This window comes from Sinocyclocheilus rhinocerous, unplaced genomic scaffold, assembly GCF_001515625.1.
Source record: "Sinocyclocheilus rhinocerous isolate Xijiao unplaced genomic scaffold, SAMN03320098_v1.1 scaffold1465, whole genome shotgun sequence".
Lineage (NCBI taxonomy): Eukaryota > Metazoa > Chordata > Actinopteri > Cypriniformes > Cyprinidae > Sinocyclocheilus > Sinocyclocheilus rhinocerous.
This window is the reverse complement of record NW_015645065.1, coordinates 112,946-119,969: the sequence shown is the minus strand read 5'-3', so window position 1 is coordinate 119,969 and position 7,024 is coordinate 112,946. Positions and strand designations below refer to the sequence as shown.

General features: G+C 36.1%; 1 long non-coding RNA gene across 1 annotated transcript in view; it reads right to left on the bottom strand.

Moving 5' to 3' along the window:
* The window catches only part of LOC107705323 (uncharacterized), an 87,315-nt gene that overhangs the window by 1,849 nt on the left and 78,442 nt on the right, over positions 1 to 7,024 (bottom strand). The window contains exon 2 of the long non-coding RNA XR_001636059.1: positions 2,405 to 2,550. This is a non-coding gene — a long non-coding RNA (uncharacterized LOC107705323). The remainder of the gene's footprint in view (positions 1 to 2,404; positions 2,551 to 7,024) is intronic.

The window sequence follows — 7,024 nt, the reverse complement described above, 5'->3', positions numbered from 1 at the left end:
AAAATATGGTTAACACCCGGTCATGCATGAAAAAAAAATACCATCATGTACCGTGAAACCGGTATAATTTTGAAAAATACCGTGATATACATTTTTGGTCATACCGCCCAGCACTAACATAGCCTACAGAAAAAATTATTAAATGGAGCTGAGTGTACCTGAAATTTGTAACAAAATGTATGAAATAAACGGCAACAAAAAAGAACAAACATGTGTCCCCACAATGGAAGAGAAATTGAGATTTTAACCAGATCTCTTCATTAAAACATACATGGTTATACAAATAATAGAACTAGAGGCTGACTGTTGGGAGAGGAAGTGGGACTGGAGCAGCTGGGGCTGTTTCTGCTACTGGCAGTGCAAATGAAGGCTAATTAAAGAGCTCTTAGTGCTGTGATGAAACTAAAGCTGAATGCAGCGTAGAGCCATTTCTACTGCGAGAGCCTCTCCGCCCAGCCCGCCTCCCCCTCTGTCATGAGACTATGATGTCATCCACGTGCAAACATGCACACACAAGCACAGGCACAAGCACAAAGACAATATCTGCTCCTAAGAACTGAGCTCAAAGATATATGAAAACACAGTGAGCTAGAGGCAGAAAGATGAGAGCAGGATTTCTTATAGCACGTAGAGAAACCCAAGCTAAAGCAAGTAAAAAAAAAAAAACTTTCACTGCCTTTCTCTAAAACCACCTGTATGAGCAGCCCTCTGTCGCTCACGTGCTTGCTCCCTCCCCCTCGCAGAGTCTGATGCAATACTACACAGAATGATGTACATACACACACCATCTGGGCCATAAACTCTTCACTAACTCTGGCTTGTCTTGTATCAAAACACTGACCCACAGATTAAAAAAAACTTATGAAGAGAAATCAGCATCAAATGCCTCTTTATTTATATATTGTTTTTATACAATTCCAGAGTGAATTTCTACTGTGTTTTCATCCTTAACACAGTAGAAGACAATCTTCTATGACTGTATACTGAGTGCTGTTTTGATGGTTTTGCTTTCGTTGTTTTTGCATTTACGAATCCTGGGATGGAGGCCAATGAATCTCATTAATCAGCATGTTTGTTTAGTCTCTTAACTAAAGATTGCCATATTCTCACAGTTTTGCGATCTTAGGGTATAAGGTGGTGTGCTTATAAGGTGGTGTGTTTTAAGTGACCTTGTTCATCTTAAGAAAAAACGGTTACAAAAATGGTTTATGAAAACATCCAATAGACATCACAGTAGGGCTGGGCGATATAGCTAAAAAATTTATCAACGATATAATGTTTCATATCGTTCAGTATCGATAATTATTGAAATTTTTTATAACCTTTTTTTGAAACAGAGCAATAGAATTTTTTTTTTTAATTTAACCACTGTATTTTTAAATTAACCCAATTTATTGAGACAAACAACAATTTATTGTTTTTTTTCACACAATAAAAATGAAACAAATATCTAATTTCTAATGTTTTATATGCAGATTAAATAGGTCTTAAGGAAACTTTTGGCTTGTCTCCCGAGGCCACAGGAGGGCGCAATGAGCAAAATAATGCAGCGCATAATATCAATGCAAGTAAATAACTGTCTATAAACAAACGTGCATTACCTCTAAATTAACTCATATAAATCAAATATAATTTCGTAAATTGCATAAACAATTATGAACAAAACAGCATCATGTATTTATGCATTGGTTAATACAAAGAGCCGAATCTCCCATCACGCAGATTGCATTTAAAAACATAAAAGACGCAGTGAAAAGGAATAAACCTCCACAAATTTGCGACGTGTTTTCTAAAAGTTTTAACTGTTTTAACTTTGCAAGACTACTACATCTTGTGTGAGACGCGAGTGCAGCAGTCATATTTGTTCGTCTAAATAATGCGCTGAATATGCATTTGTGTGAATGGCTTGGTTTCGGTTTTCACCTAATCAAGATCTTATTCTTTATTCACAATCTCCTCATCACAGGCAGGCACAGCACTCAATTCAGCATGTGTTCGTGTTTGTGTGAGCTGTCTCATACACTCATAGCACGTGCCTATATCGAACATTTTTTCTATCGTTATCGAAGAAGGTGTACCGTCGATAAATATCTATACCGTTTTATCGCCCAGGCCTACATCACAGTGATGTGTACTATTTAGTGTAGCATGATTAGTTAGGATCATCTATTGACTGTGATTCTTACTAAAATGTTTAGATTGTATAAAAACAAATGAAAGATGCCCATTCTTAGTCCGAATGCTGAAATAGGTAATGCAGTGTGCAATGGTGTATGTAGCTCTAAAGAAAAGATTTAGGATATAAACTATCCAATGGGTCGTTACTTAACTGCTTAGAAAGGTTACAGGCAGTTATATCAGCAGAGTGTGTGTGTGCATTTGATATAAAAAAAAATTTCCTCACCTTCTTCCCACACTGCTTTTCCACCATGTCGGTGTTGGATGGGAAGTCCTCCAGCTGGGGGGTTTTAGAACCCCCACCCTTGGGCATCGTTCAGCTATTGCCACGCCAAACCTCATTCACGCTTCCATCGCATCGTCATCGACCGTCTGTGAGACAGAGAGAGGGAAGGACACATTAGCACTTTACCGTCAATCTCCTTTAAGACATTTTTTCTATTTTTTCCCCCATTTTTGTTTAACTGGCCATTTTCAAAGTCAACAGATCTTCAAAAACAAATAGTACTTATGTACCGATTTCCTCAGAACAAGAACAGTTTTGAAAGTAATGACATCTGTTAATGTTCCACATACAACCAGTCAACCTGTAAGATGGATGTAAGAACTGAATAGTAAACAAGTCATCAGAAAACACAGTCATCAGAAAATCTATCAACTAGAGTTATCACAATTATTACAAAATCAACTGTTCATGATTATTTGATACAACAGTGACCAGTAGGGATACCACAATTCTCAGTATAATATTGAACTGTTCGGTTACGACATCTACGGTTCAATATGCTCTTGTGAATTGCGGTTTTTTGGTTTTACATTAAAAAAAAAACTTCTGGGAGACACTGTGAGTTTGAGTCGCTTATAAAGTGCATTTGAAAAAGTAAAACACACCAAACATCTTCCCTTGTAATGACTTGCAATGAGAAGCGTTTCTAAACCTGTTGTCCAACAACAAAGAACATAAATGACATGTTTTTACTCCACAACATCAATCAAATGTTTCAAATAACTTATTTTTTTGTGATCTGATGTTGCTTCTTACCACAGAATGAAAATATATTCTATACTGCAATAAAGGATATGTAGATTAGCAATGGATTATAAATATACTTAATTATTAAGAACTACAAATTTTAAAGAACACAAACCATATATTGTTGCAGTCGAATGTTTATTGTCTTCATGTTTCATCATTCAAAACGTTTCAATCTTCTTTTTATTCAGTTACAGCGATAGCTGGATGCTTTTATCCATATTAGGGATTTCCTAGAACAAATTAGTTCTATTACTTAGTGTTTTTAACCACGGTTTTCAGTTCGGTCCGGTTCTGATGGCTTGGCAGTGTTTTTTGCGTGGTGATGACAGCATTCCCCAGATTTGGAATGAGGGCACATTAAAAAACATTGCCAATTACACACAGAAACTCAAAGGACTTCATGTGAAAAAGATAAAGGGATTTTAACAGAAAAATGTATGTATTCATGTGAAAGTGAATAAATTACAGCACAAATATTACTTAAGCTTCATGAAAACTTAAGGAAATCCCACATTTTAATTGTTTCCAAGTTTATAATAAAAATTACTAGGTACACTGTAACTGACGTGAACATTTCTGAATTTCTATAAAAATCAGTTACCACCACAATCACCAGTCAAAATGTTATATTATTGACAGCCCTACTGCAAACAAATAGCATAATAATATATATATTTTTAATTTCATTGTGAGGTAGACCTGTTCATCTGATAACACTAATCTGCAATAACTGATAACTGTTAAGCAACCTAAATGATCGAAATAACACATTCAATAAATGCAACACGGTTCAAGAATTTGGACCATTCCCCAGAATGCATTTGATCCAGTCAAGCAAGAAAACAATTACAAACACCAGCCGAGATTTTAATGTTGTCTGGCTTTGACAGCATTTCCATAAACCCCAGGTATTTGCAAATTTAAGCAACACTTTAAAATACCAACAGAATTCAGTAAATTTATGGAAGCTTTTCTCTTGTTTATAATACACAATTCAAAAATCTGCATGGTGATTCTGAAGCTAGTAAACAAAACAGCAACCTGAACACTGTCACATATACAGAGATCAGAGCTACCGGCAAATTGATAAGATGAAGATGTAAAAACACTAAAGTGTCTGAGTGTAGCGTGTGCAAGTGCACTGCAATTTATTAGTACTGCAGGTTGGAGATGGCTGCTGCAAGAGATTAGAAGGGAAAAAAAAATCAATTTGTTATAGTATCGCAAAACTTACTGGACAGACAACCGATAGAGATACATAAGTTTTCGCACCAAGACTTTGAAAATGGTATGCTATTTAGAACAAATGCTTTGGTTTAACCTCTGTAAGAATGCAGTCATTTTTTCCTCTCATTTGGGAGCCATTTTTATGCTGAACATTCCCACAGCACGCCTGTAGATACAAGACACCCTGTCTCAATTTAAATAAAGCATGTTGGTTCACTTTGGAGACAAACTATCTTTATAAAACGCATGCAGTTCGTAAGCGACATATAAAAAGCCTTTCACACAGCATTCCGTTGTACTGCAGGTCTTACTAACTGAAATATGCATTGCATCACACCCAAATGTTGTGAAAGTGCAAAAACGAGTGACTTAATCACCCTCAGAGATCTAATGAAATTTAACCAAGATTTGTACAGGTAATGATGCTCGGATCATCTCTACTCCACCCTTGAACAAATATTTGTGTATGCTGAAGATCAAGGCTTAACGTGAGGGCAGTTGTACACTATAATCGTCCCTCCATAATGCATGTTTTAGTTTTGTGTGACGTGTAAGGCTGCCCATTGCCTTCTCTTCCCCAGGAAAACTGGCACTCACCACTACTCTGGCGCCACAGTCATCTCTCTCCAACCCTCCTATTCAAAGACAGCTATTTATATCTCTAGCTAAAGTACTGCACGTGCATGCAGACAGACAGTAATACTGCTCTTCTGTTATTCAGGCATGTCTCCCACACCCCATCCTCACCCCACAAAGCAATTCCACACCTCAAAGTGGTCGAAAGGTCAGGCTCTAATGTGGATTAACAAATATGGTGTGGAACAGACACACAAATAGGGCTGCAACAACTAATCGATAAAATCAATTATTATCGATTATGAAAATCATCGACAACGATTCTCATTATCGATTAATCGGGTCTGCCCACAGTGCACGTCTAACGGAGTTTACATACTTGTCCAACTTAAGCCGGTCGCGTCAAATTAAAGCACTGAATTACTTATTTCTATGGACAAAATGCATCTAAAAATAGTGGAGGAAACAGAATGAGATGCTGCAGGAGAGTTACGTGATCCAAGCTGCCCAAAACATGAGAATTCTTTATTTTAAGCTTTAAGCTAATGCATTAGCGTAATGGCTTGCCCTGTCAGGCGCTTTAACAGATGCGTGTGCGTCCTCAGCGCAAAAAAACTTTCAGTTAACCGTCATATCTTTATGTATAAATGTCACAAATTCACGCGAGCATTTCCATTTTTGCATAAAGGTCCGTCCTGACAGTCTGTGTTAAATTTTAATCTTTACTGAATGAGCGTGCACGCGCATCAGACAGACGGAAAACAGAGACAATTAATAATCGGCGCAAAAACATTTATTGTGCTGAAATATCTGTTGTTGAAAGTTAAATTAAGGTTTAAAGGTCAACATGCATTGCGCATATTTTATGAGAGTAGGAACTGTAAGGGGATAAAAGCGTGTAATTGTCTGAATATAAATATCAGACGCTTCAAAACCGCCTTTAACAGGATAAAGAAATGACACTAAGCCCTATTCGGAATCCATGAGTTTTATCACTGAGGTGGTAAGTAAATTTATTTTGACAGACGTCCATATGAGAAACAATTACCGTCCGAATTGGGCTATGCCGTGATAGATCATGGAAATTAAATATCAAAATATTAGGTACCTTTAAAAACTTTAATAAATAGTAAATAAACATTTTCTAACAAAAAGTGTAAAGTAACAAGTAGAAAAATAGAAAAATGCACAAATAACTTTTTTTCATCTACAGATTTTTCCCTGACCATCTTTTCTCTGTAAATTAAGGGTGCACACTATTGCTGAGAAACACAATCGACGTGACTGTGGTCAAATGAACGTGTGTTCCTGCAGAACATTACTCTTACCTATTGGTTACCACTGAGTTTGTGGTTTTATTCGTCTTTATCATCTTTATTATTATTTTAATTTTTAATTCAGAGATTTAAACTATATTCACCATATACAATGCTTAACAAATTTATTAATACAAATTTATGTAAGGTTTTTAACAAATTATGTAAGGCCATTTTTGTTATGTGAATAAATAAAAGTATTTAGTTATAAATATATGACAATAACATTTTTTTGATTAAATTTTTTTTTTGACATATTCCTAAAATTCCTAAAATGTGTTTTCTCTTTATTATGGCAGGTGGTCTAATAAATTAAGCACTGTATGTTTTAATAGCATTCAGTTGGAACGTTTGTTTTAAGGACATTGGGCAGAATGTGGAATAGTGTGTTTTTGTCAATAAAATAAAAAAAGAAAATTGTTTGCGTTTAATCCGATTAATTGATTAATCGAAAAAATAATCGACCAACTAATCGATTATCAAAATAATCGTTAGTTGCAGCCCTACTTTCTTTTATGACGGACAACACCAAATAGGACTCACAACAAAGATTATGACTGACACAACACAGAGCGCTTCGCTGAATGACAGAAAGCTGACGTCGGTTCCACCTCACGTGCTTTTATAGCTTCCTGGTCGCTACGTCACCCGCCTATGACGTCTCGCCCTTCCATTGGACTGATTACACATG